Source organism: Sinohyriopsis cumingii, unplaced genomic scaffold, assembly GCF_028554795.1.
Source record: "Sinohyriopsis cumingii isolate HCF-2022 unplaced genomic scaffold, ASM2855479v2 utg000160l, whole genome shotgun sequence".
NCBI classification, from domain to species: Eukaryota; Metazoa; Mollusca; class Bivalvia; order Unionida; family Unionidae; genus Sinohyriopsis; species Sinohyriopsis cumingii.
The window spans coordinates 2,372,175-2,385,994 of NW_028315873.1; positions in this window are offsets into that span (position 1 = coordinate 2,372,175).

The following is a 13,820-nucleotide window of genomic DNA, read 5'->3' on the forward strand; positions in this document are numbered from 1 at the left end:
AATATGATCATTTGAACAGGACATGCAGAATGCCAACGCATTAAGAACATTAATCGAAAGCCATAACTACTACGAAACAAATTAAAACAGACATACAGCGCTTATCCAAGTCCATCGCTACTGTACAAAGCAATAATTACACATGAACAGAGTTAATCCCAGGCCTTCTTACTGAAGAACAAGTCGGTTCAGCGTCTTGTAACACCTACAATGCACACAGTGGCGGACCTAAACTATAGTGCCACACATACAATGTACACAGTGTCACACATACAATGTACACAGTGTCATATGAAGTTACATATCGAAGTTAGAGAAGTTATGTAAATATGTAAAGTTAGCATTTAAAAGATGAAGTTGATTCCATTTACGTTTAAGAAGCTGAAAAGTCCCTAGAACATTACTGCATATAGGCGTAGACTACACAGGCATTATAAAAGAATGTTTTGGATAAAGTTATACCCATAACATAACATGTTACGAAGCAAAGTGAGTCATAACAACAGCTTTATTGATATACATGTCCAGACATAAGTCATAATGGTGAATATACACATATCAATTCACAACCATATATGCAACAATGTCTTGGACAACGGTAACAGTACTAAATCTAAATGTACAGCAATATACAACGGAAACAAAACGACACGTATATTGCACAGCAGTGTCCTGGACAACGGAAACATGCTTATTTATAAATGTACAGCAGTGTCGTAGACAACGGAAACAAGTCTAGATGTAAATGTATTGGACAATGGAAACATATCTATATTTAAAAACGAAAACTTGGCTACAAGTAAATTCTTTCACAATGGAAACAGGTCTACGTGCATAGGTCGTGTTCACCAGAAACATGACCACGTGTAAATGTCTTGGACAAAGAAAACATGGCTACATGTACATATCTTAGACAAGGGAAACAGGACTTCGTGCAAGTGACTTGGGCAACAAAAACATGACTAAATCTAAATTTCTTAGACAACGAAAAAGATGCCTGCAAATGGTTTATACCAAGTAAACAGGACCATGTGTGAATGTCGTGAACAACGGAAAAAGTACATGATAATGCTCAGAATAATAATGTTCTGTGGAGCGTGGAATGTAATAGTGATTTCGTTAAAACATATACACACATTTTCAACCAACTTAGCATTCACCAGCATACATCAGTCTTTAACCGACTATTGCTCACACAGTAATCCGGTAGCCGATTCAATGTATTACAGGAATGTCATTTCTCCCTATATGTACATTTTGCTTTATTTTGCTAGTCCATGATCGACGATCGATTGGCTTAAATATGTACGTTGATGCGAAACTTAGTGGACCATTTTGATGTTGGCTGGAGAAGATATTACTGCATAAGGAGATTTTAAATACAAAAGGTAAACTTAATGTTGGTATTGATAAGACGTTAGGTATTAAATTAAGTAGAACGCTAACTGAAGCCTGCAGTTTAAGTAACCTCAACAAACAACTTATTTCCTATGATAAAAAATGATTTTTCTCTCAGATGATTTTAATATAAATCATTCTGTAAACGATTTAACCTGCTTCAAGCTTTAAATGATTATATTTAATTGCACTTTTCGACATATATTAGTTCAAGCAGATTTCAAAACATGTACAATCGTCCAATTTAGTAACCTGACAGAAAAAGAAAACAAAGCCATTATAGCCAAGTTTGTAACATGTTTATATATATTGAACCATTACTGAGAAATATTCCTTTCTGTAGATGAAAAGAGTATTCGATATTACAAATGGTATTCTAAATATTTGGAACGAGAAGATTTAGTTTTATACTCGGAATACAGATAGTTGCAACACATTACTGTTTAAATGTACTTAATATTGTTTATAGCAATTGAGGATGCATTAAGTACGTGTACATGTCTCTCTATATTTACGCATAGCCATCTAAAGATTTTGTATGTAAAAACACATTAAAATTTAACTTAGATATATGGACAATGCTTCCGAAACAACCAATTTTAATGTAACCTGACTTTATCTTACAGTTAACCAACCGCTTCATAGTAATTAGCACATGTCTTGACCAAATAATATCTCTTTCTTTTGAGCCAAGCCCACACATGTATAAGAATAGTCATATAATTTGGCCTGTTAAATACGCCAGCCAAATCGGACACATACACTTTGACAACTGGCTACCTTACATCTAGGATAACCTGCGTTATTCATGAACCAATGTACTGTTTATTTGTTCTTATTTGAAAACAGATTATATTCTTTATTACTTTTAATAGTGTGATCTGTAATTACAGTTATTTCATACGGGGACAAAAGTGAGATCAATAGTTAGCCACATTTGAAAAAAAATAGAATCTTTGAAATGCCGTATAAATTTGCTTCTTCAAAAAATAGCAACCTTTAACTTTCTGTTATGCAATCTATACATAATTAGATTTAATTGTTTTACCGTGGTACAGAAGGAAGACCGATATTTAAATCCTAAATGACAATAAAAAAAATCATCATCGTAGAAGAACTGTTCAAAATATATTAGTTTGAATGTGAACAAAACATGGTCTGAGTAAATAACTATTCGTCTTCCAATGTAAAATATGGTACGCATGCGTAATAGGTCATCAAAGCTATCAAGGAAAATGTTGGCACACGGTACGTCAGCCACGCATGTGTGAATGACGTCAAATGGCATTGAATCCATTACAGATAGCAATAAAAGCTTATTCCAAACTTAAGTTAGAAGATGCACGTTATTTTCAGTGTACAAACCATTCTTACACCGAAGCTTTAATCTGCTCACACAGGAGCACAAAATCTGCCGCATGTGTGTGTGTCCACATGGGTGACGTCCGATAGATATGTTGGACTGGCCTGAAACGTAGCACAGAGAAAAAAGTTGTGTTTGATTCGGGATCGAAACGATAGCCAGTGTATGGGACAGAGCAGCGGGGAGGTGTGTTGTGATCGTGATACTCTAAGTATGATCCGAGCAGCTGTGTTTTGAACTTTTAGAAGTTTCTGGAGTAGATATTGAGATGAACCAGACAGAATTGAGTTACAATAGTCCAGTCTTGAAAGTACTAATAAACACACGAGTGTTTTAGTGGCATCAGCTGAAAGGTATTTGCGAATGGAGCTGATGCGTTTCAGCTCAAGATATGTAGTCATGAACATGTTCATGACATATTGGTGCAATGTGAGAGTACCGTCCATAGTAACACCTAGGTTTTTTACTGACTGTGTGAATTTAATATCGGTGTTGCTGATATTTATTGTTTTAGGTAATTAGATTACTTTAGAAGTACTATAGGATTAAATGATTATGGGTGGATGAGTTCAAATTCGTTTTTTCTTAGCTTTTTTTTTTTTTTTTTTTTTTTTTTTTTTGTTTAAGGTAATTTTACCTAACAATCTCTCTCTTTCTCTATATTATCAAGCTATTTCCAAAACCATTATATATCTTTCCATTTTGTCTCCATTTGTATACAGGTGTATGTTTGTCTTTGCTCTTCTAGCTATATCTATATCCCCTTCCTTTTTTCCTCAGTTACGTCTCTAACTAAATTTTTGGAGAAGTCGACATATGATTTTAAGGTGCAAGCAAAGATAAAATGTAAACAAAATATATGTATGTGGGGGAGCTGAGTGAAGTAGTTTGGGATTTTGGTACAACAAAATAGGAGGCTACAAATGCATCTTTGTTCCAATGAAAAATGATTATAAATGTAGAATTCGCAAATTTAGCAATTCATCCATGAACACTCTTTTCTCAGTTGGTCAAATTTATCATTACATCAGATACCCTAACAAATATTCTGTATGGTTTCCTCCTGGAAGAATTACAACAAAGTGTGGTTCACATAACGTTCTACATGCATTGAATAAACATGCTCCTTCTGGAAATATATAATTACCAGTTACACATAATAGCACCATAAAACAGTTATTTAAAGAACACTCAGTTCTCATTATAATGAGTTTTTATATAAAGGTGTAATAAAGAACTATATCTAGTTTTTAGTGTTAACTTTTTATTTTTTTATTTTTGCTGGATATGATATGTTTTCCTATCTATTTCTTCAACCTAGAGCCAGCCTCAGTAAACAAGAGGAAAGGAATGCTTGTTCACCACAGGAACATGACATTACTTTCTATCATTAAGTGATGTTGTATGGTGCTCTTCGAATATCATAAGGGTGTGATGTTAGCCGTTTGGGACTCAAGTAAATAAATGCTTCATGAAGGCCGGCGATTTTCTTTTAATATAGTTTGTATTATTATTATGGCAAGAAATTATGAAGTAAAATGTCATGATCAATTAATTAGAGAAGACTGTTATACACCTTAAAATCATATGTCGATTTGTCTCTACTCACTCGAGAAACATTTATTTTTATGTCTAATGACTCGTGAAAGTTTTCCTTGTGTAAACCAAGGAAACGTAGATATCAGCACATAGCATCGTTTACATAATCTATTATTACATTTTTACATCACCCTTTCTCTAACACGCAAACCTCAACAAGCATTACGTGATGTACTATATCTGCGTTATGCAGTTTTTTCTATTACTATCCGCTCACGTCTTTACGGCCAATCGTAAGCCATGGAATGCCAACAAAAGCAGGATGGATGCCGCAATTTGTATGGAACTTCATTATCAAATGTGCCTTATTAGGACTGTTACTTTGAACATGCTTTGATCATTTCTGCCTATCTTTAACAATTACATTTTTGTGTGGCCTGCATTCGGCAATTGTATGTATGTATGTAATACTATTATAGAGAAATTAATTTCAAAGATGGTAACATAATTAACAAAATGAACACGTTTAGTGCCATCTAAAATAAAACGATTTATTTTCGTGACATTCAAAGGTAACTTTAAACTGCACTAACAGCATTGTGAACCAAATTCCAAAATAAGATAGAGTTCCAAATAAATAATAGATCGTAGATATGATGATTTACAAATATATTTAATTAAGCTGATGAGACAAAAGATTATGTGTGCAACAACGATATAATGTAGACTGTCTTAGAACGAATTCACAATCATCCCAAAATAGAGTTTTGTCCAGAGAGTCACTGAGAACTTCGTACGTCTAATGAATTATTGCAATAAATCTTCCTTTCAAATTAGGTCTGAACACAAAAAGAAATGATTCTAGGCAAATATTAATGGCAGGAATGAATAGCATTTGTATTAGTCTTCGTGATATTGACTTTCGCCGTACTTATGATGCAACAAAATGTGTTATGTATTTGTTGCCAATTATTGCATCTGGGTAGACCTACGATATGGCAAAAGATTTTGTTTAAAATAAACTTCACTCTACCGCAGTATTTCGCAATCATTCATTATAACGTTATCATAAATATTGTTTGACTTTTTCAAACAAAAGAGTTGTTAATGCAAAACATTCTGGTCGAGGACAATGGTATTTTGTCAACGACAACCACAGGCTTCCACTATCATGTTTTGGTAAGCTTTATGCACAACTGACTTACCATCAACATACAAAATATATAATGGGGCCAATTTGGTTTTGGTTGGAACACAGCATACTTTGGTGTCGTGGACAATAGTCTGAAGAATCGCGTGCACTGTATGATTCATATGATCTGCCAGCGGGAACCTACATTCGCCAGCACAATAATACGCCTGATATCCTGAAGGGGCGATAATCCAGCTCTGAAATGGACATTAATATACTGTAAGTTGCAATCACGTGTGGTAATCATGGAACCGCTTATTGAATTAAAACTCTTCGTCACAGACTGAGTTCAAATTATTCACCTGCTTTTTTAATTCATTAAATCAAATTAGATTTTCAAAAGAATAACGACCTGGTCATATATTATCTGAAGCTGACTGTAAAATAGAAACATGTGTAAGAAATATGACAATGACAGTGGCGTGATAGTTCTCATCAGGTAAGATGCTAGTGCACTTCTCGATACCTACACAAGGGTAAGGATGTTGCACCAATATACAATTTAAAACTTTGGTAGTGCACAAGTACAATTTCATGGATTAAAACATTTACATCGGCCACATTAAGTTATAAAAGTGTTTATTTATTTTATTATTTTCAATAATATCGGAAATACCGTATAACTGTACAGCTCGGTATATAACTTTTGGGAGGGAGTGGGGTTTTGTTCTTTATTAAGAATTTGAGGTGTATTTTGAGGATTATATTTTATTCAATGCAATTTAATATAGTTTTTCATACTTGCGTATTTATTATTATATGTCATTGTTTATACCCTACAGAGTATTATGTCCATCAAACATGATGATTACAATTCATATTCATAAAGCAGCGCTAGTACATTGATTATATCATGCTAGTATGTTGTCACTTGCAACGTGAATATTTCGTATTTCAATGGTGTTGTATTCATAAAATGTTAGCTTTGCTTTCATTTAGTGTAGAGAGCCTAGCGTATTTGTAGACCTGACATAAATACAGAATTTGAGTACAGCAAAAATCACGAAGGCTCTGTTTATAACAGCCACTCAGTCTAATTTACACATTGACCTTACACTGTGACTAGAAACTACTAAAGGGAAACTAAAAGGAGCTGTGCTAATCAGGAAATCGTGATACGAGGGCTATGTCACATAAGAATGATGTGATGACAAGTCAGGATATGCTATGACACATAAGAATGATTTGATGACAAGTCAGGATTTCCTATGTCACATTAGCACTAGATACGCTAGAAAGGTGGAGAAAGTGCGTTTAAAAAACGTGAATGATGTGCAGGTAGACAGAGACTGTTGAAATATTATCTGTTTTAATCAGCTGTGGTCGTATTAGTCTGTCTTATCTGTATGTCGTGAGTTCCTTACACTTATGCTTATGTGGCTAGTCCAAATAGAACAAACGAACTAGATCTGTATTACAATGGAAATATGCTCTTGCTATAAAAAAGATAAGAAAAACTAAACAAGCATGCATAAAATGCTTTTGGTTTGGTAATGGAATTTCAGAATTTTAAGCACAAATGTTAATGGCTGCATCAATCGTTTTCAAAGCTATTCACCGTCAAAGTCCAGTGGAACGGTTTTATCATCATTCTAACGTTAATTTATTGACCTGGTGCTTCAGGCAAAACCTGTTGTGTCACGTGTAATTTAACACAAATAACACTATTAATTCGTGTACAATAGTGCAGTGTGTGGTGTTAAGAGTGCTCATTGGCTTCAAAGTTCCACCTGGGAATTCAAAGACCATCCAATGCATTTGTAGAAGGCCTCCACGAATATGGAATCGTGTCTCTCTACGAACATATCTTACCATCTCCGATGAAACTTAACAGAAGACCATAACTAAATTAAGGATCAAAGAAGAAAGCATTTTGAAATCATGTAAAAGTGGAGTTTCGATGACTTGATACGCCTACATCTTTATATGCAATGCATTCTGCCACATTCGTTGGATCGATTTTACAACTTTATGCTCTCTATCACGTCTGCGTTCCGAATCTAAATGATGCGTTTCTACAATATTAATCGGTTTCTTCAGCGGCCTGTACCATCATCTGTTGACTGTTTAAAGGATTACTAAACTAAGACACTGCTTCGACATGTGAACAAGAAATAGAACATCATGATTTCCCTCAAGATATTGCGAATTCAAGACGATTTTGTGATTCAAGAGGCGATCAGCAAATAAAGAGACAAAATGGGATGAGAGGCTGCATCATATGCAACAACGACAGCAAGGAAAAGATATGGATGAAAGAAAGATGACGACAAAGAATATCACTGTCTCCTACAGAGGGAGAACACGTTACCTACCCTTGCCTTAATTGTGTGGCATTGTAAGTTTGTGATATTTTATCCCATCCATGTTCAAACTGAGTCACTTTATTTGATAGTATGTATAGGTTTAAGGATAATTTTTTTTATGAACCCTTCTTTCTTCTGTGAATATAAGGTGTGGCGCTTTAGTCTATATTTACAATGTGGTAGCTTGCATGGCTCCGGATGTTGACTATATTTGTTCTCCATGTTACTTACAAGATCTAAATCAAACTGTTGTTGTTCGCAATGATTGTTACACCACTAGCTCATCGAATAATATTCAACCTCCTTTGTGCCAGAGTTGACAAAAAGAATCATGAGAGATATAAAGGTCAAGTGAGGAAGACATAGCTATCAAAATAAGCTGTAACCCAGCCATTCCAAGTAATCATGCTAACGTGAATCGGGACAAACATAAAATGTCTTCGTTTTATTTTGTTGGTGAACGTATGGATGAAATATAGCATACGCAATTTAGAAACAAACATAATAGTATAAAACAACGGTTTATTCCCAAAACATGTTTTAATAGTAGGAGCTGCCGACAAGTTAAAACAGGTGAATACTTTCTATAACAATTTCAAAAATATACAACTGCATTGTGTTCTCTCTACAGTACTAACCCGACCTGACGTTAAGGTAGTATTAGCCTTCCACTCGATGTATTATTATGACACTAACAATGAAATATATATGGCACCCTAACCCTATTAAAATTATTCAAACAAGTTTCAAGTTATCACACAAGGTGCAATAACTCGTGTATATTCCATCTTTTATATAATTAAACGAACTGTGCAAAAAATATATATATATATATATATATATATATATATATATATATACTAGAACAGAACAAATACAGTTTTATCGTTTTATAAATAAATTTAAATTGGAAAATTACAATGCAAATGTCTACTGAAAAAACTCCCAGTTTTTATCTCCCTCTTTACAATAAGTACTACCTAGTACAAACATAACATTACTCCAGTATTAGTAGTATGCATAGGTTAGTAACAAAGAATTTACCATATTTTGTATTCCGTAATAATTTTCTCACTATTACTTACCTTCTTTGCTGCTATTCGCTATTTATTATACCATGACCATGTATTATCTACAATAGCTCATTAAAAAAACTATCTGTAAATAAATTATTCATAATGTACATTAGGGTTCGTATGTTTCCTACAAAAGAACAGTTATTTCGCAAATAATTATGGAAGACATTTAGAATTTATTTCAACTTGGAACCCTCTGTAATGACGACCTAATACAAACATTACAAGAAAACTCAACTTTCACTCAGAAACTTCTTGATATATTAAAATAATATTCTCGTTAGCATATATATATATATATATATATATATATATATATATATATATATATATATATATATCCCCCAAGGTAATGCATTTTCCATATTGGAGCAGTTCAGTGACAATTGAAGTTAATCTATGACCAATATATAATATTCCAATCGATGAACAAGATCTCACGGATTTAGAATATTTTTTTTCTTCAGAAATGCATATCTTACAGTATGTGCCTACTCAATGGTTCGCCAATAAACGGGAGGGAAATCTTTTAATCAATGTCTCTTTCATAGCATACTTCAACTTTTAGCACCTTTGAGTAACCTAGCATTATCATTTGTAACCTTTTCAATGTTTGCCACCTTTATCAGACCTATTTCGGCATTTATTACAACGTCAAGTTAAATATTTTACTTATCAAATCATAATGTTTTTTTGACAAGTTTGTCCATTGCATCCAAGGGTAGATAGGGGTCTCTTCTGTATATGGTTCACAAAAGAGTAATGAATATATTTGCTATGAAAGCCGCAGCATGTTAAGAAAGATTCGAGGTTGTAATTAATTACTAGCAATTAATCATGCCACTTTAGGTCATGAACACTCATCATACACCCTATCCCCATAACTTTGCAGCCCATATTCAATCCATGCATGATTAGCAATCATCCACTTGCGACCCATTCATGGGAGTGGAGACTACGACGCGTATAGTGTTCAAATAACCTCCGGTGGGGCAACACTATTTAATTGCTCCTGCTGGTTATGGACGTGGTTGCGTACAGTACCAACATTTTGTTGCTAACCGATGTATTTGATGACACTGCTATGGACGTGTACATATACTTTTTGATACCTCACATAACCTTTCGTTACAGAGAAAATCTAACGTTGATTACACCAATCTTTGTTAGACAGTAAGTGCTGGACTTTTCGAATATATCAGGGTATGGTCAAGATGCGGTACATCAACACTGACTGTACGCGGACAATATTTAGAGAACTAGTTTGATAATACAAAGTGAGCGTCAGAAAGAAAATTCGCTGTTTAGTATTGCTAACAGAAAGGTTATTGCAAGTTGAAAGAAGATTGACTGTTACGATAAATGACGTTCGCTCATCAACGCCAGTTAAGTAACCATCAACAGAAAGTATTCTGACTGAGATTAATAAAGTCATTAATGAAGCCACTTATCAGCTATTCGCGGGATTATGAATGCAACTCTTGCAAGGGTAGTGAATTTTTACGGTAAGCCGTAACACAATAGTATTCGAAAAAACTAATAATGTATAGGTAGAAACTAATTTCTCTCTTTGGCTCAGTTCAAAGATATATCTGATCCAGAAAACTGCAAGTACTTGACACGTAAATGTTCGTTCTTCCCTGTGAGGCATTGTCGTAAAGTTGAGGAAAATGTGTACACAGTGATGATGATGGTACAGACTATTCTGTCAATACCACTGTTGGATTTGTTAAGAATAGCCTAACGGCGTTAATTAAATATAATGTCATTCATTCGATGGACAGGACATCGAATCAATTTTAGACAACGTTGAAATTGTCCAAAACAAGTTTTGGACTCGTCACGTATGCCAATTATTTCACAAGAGAACAGCTGTCCCATATATGGTGTTTATCAAGGATACATCTGTTAATGGTAATTCTAAGGATACTTCATAAGTATGGACTCAGCGACGATGCAGATGCACGAGCTGTAATCCTTGGCCCTATAGGCAATTTTCATTTTGATTTATTTAGCGCACAGGACAAACTCCTGGTGGAACATTACCATTTTCCTATGTAATTCCCTTCAGTCGCATATTCTGGTTCGCAAATATGTTTTCATGGTTTTGTTTTATTTAGCCATGGATGCAATTATATTGATGCGCAAAATCAGACCCAACGATGCTATTGGGGGGTTAAACTACTACTGTGGAAAAGTTGTATTAGAAACATTAAACTTGTGAATGCCTTTGTTATCACCTACAGTGACTACATAATATACAAGCACGAAATTTAGAACCACTTCTGCGTTGTACTTTCTCGCGATTAACAAAGAGGCGCCCGCACCAACTACTATTGCTGGTCAATATACTTGGCACAAAAGTAACTAACGTCGTTTCACTAAACCAACACATATGTTTGTGACTTTTCAACTTTCAAATCGAGACAACGACCAAACAGAGATAAAATGACATTTGAGTGTTTGCAAGTGATTGCGGTTTATGCGCAATTAAACGGTCATCTAGATCCTTCTTATGAATTTCGGCTTAATTTAAATAGCAACCATATTAAATGTGCAGGTTACAATATGTCCTTGTGTATTGACCGAAGTCAAGTCATTGACACTGGTTTCCATAATTCCTAACATGATTTCATACAATGTACCCGGTTTATTACTTTCTATTGGAACCCATGAAGTCGTTCAGGCATTCCGTTGTGTACATGTATTTGCATCTAAAGGGTATGTGTGGCTGGTGGGACATTTTAGATTTTATTCTGTGTAACTAACCGCTGTTTTATTTGACTATACCGGTAGAAACACCGGTTGATGGTCCCAAATGCAGCCAACGTGACAGTGACGCGTTGTGTGTGCATTTTAGTGTTTTCCAACCCCGCAGGTACTCTATTTATTTCACATTAAACTAGGGTTAATATTATACAAAATGTATATTAAAATTTATGGACTTTTCTCAGCTTGAACACTTGGTGCTGATGTACATTTGATGCAGTTGCCACCAATTCATATTGGTTTGAATTTGCAAGTCATGTTGTTGTTTGTGCCAATCCACGTAAGCTTGTGATTAGTGAAGACATAGCTGGTACATTTTAAATGACTAATGTTGACATTCAGGATATTATTGTAAAGTTAAAAGACGACTTACAAACAATCCGGTTCACTGACAATTGTGGAAGCAGAGATAGTGGCGTCTCTGTCACGTTTATCAAAGTCTACGCTGATTCAACCAATAATTTAGCAATTAATTAAATAACTAGCGTGATGTATCACTACCCGCAATACCGTCATGGTACAACATTATTGAAATATTAGTCAACGAAGGCGAGAAACTTATTGGGAAGGCCACGTTAACGAAGGGCCGACTTGTTTTCATGTGGGTGCAAATTGTTTTGATGCACCAAAACAACGCGTTTCAGAGGTACGCTAGTCAATTTCATGCATGTTTGCCTTACCTGGAAGTAATGGTGCATGGGGTAGAATAGGAACATTCATGAATGGCATGCGGTATATTCATCATGATTATGCACCACTAATATCAAAAACTTGGAGGCCACCGTAAGTATTATTGTATTTTCTTACTCAGTTGCATTACCAACATCATTAGTTAGCGGCGATGAAATTCAGTTCGAAGGAAATAATACTTATACGGACGGATGGTTAACAGTATTTGGCTTTTGTGGTTAAGATTAGAGTTTATACTTGTATATGCATTATTAAACAAACTGGAAGCGGATGGCAATTTTGATAAAAACTTACTTCACTTCTCGAGGAATATCAAAGACGTATCTGTGTTACCGAGCCCTCTTATGATTCGTTGTATAATCTTATATAGGTGCAACTATTCATTTCTTATCAAATTCACTCTGATTTGCCAATATCAACTTGAGCACAATTTGGAATCATCATACGATCATGTAAATACATTAGCAAAGTGGCATTCACCCCATTTATGGTCACTTTGAATATTTTGCACCAATATTGACTAAACTGAAGAGAAAAAATGTCTTGACTGCTATTTGAGAAGTACGCACTTGTTCGGGACACAGTTACTGGGCAAATACGATCGTTAGATGCAACATATGGGGGCTTTTTGGGTGTGTTTGTATATGAAAAGTGTGCAAACCACCAGAACAAACATAGCTGGAGATTTAAGTATTCACGAGGCAGATATTTTCATTAATTCTATCACAATTGCACCTGTAGAAAAGGGTAATTGGCTAAATATACGTCATCGTGTCGCAACTGCTCGTGATGATGAGTACTTATACGGTCAACCTGTCATGCATTTAAAAAACGCGATTGTATTATTAATAGAAGCTCTATGAAAGAAACTAAATCATACTGACGTGAAAAAGATAGCTGCGAGATTAAATAAAAACGAGGACCGCTATTATAATCAAATACAAATGCACATACTTGGATGTAGACGCTTTTTGTTGACTTGTTGCGGCAGCGATTGTAGTTCTAGCCGTGACTGCAACCACCATAACATCAGTTATGCTAGGTGCACCAATCGGAATTATAGTTGGAGCTATATCAATAGTAACCGGTGTCGCTGGTAGTGTTAGCAAGTTAATTTCGATGCGACTACATAAAAATCGTTTTGTAAGAAAATACAAGTCTCAATACGGTCCGTAATCTGTATTTAGTTTCAGTCGAGAATAAAATGATTTGAGGGGTTGAGTTTGAGACAGCGTTGTGCGAAACGGAAATCACAGACAGCTCCGAACAATAATAAAGGACAGCACTGATTTGCAAAATTTAAATGTTGATTATAAAATACGCATAAATCTGGTTATCGATCAAAATTTTAAGTTGCTTAGTAATTCATTATAGTATTATAGTATCAATCGTACCGGATGCAACCACATCCAAAAAGATGAATAGTAGTAGTAAATTGCTGTTTTACCCCTATGGATGCACTCTCGGCACTTGAAATAGTCGTAGAC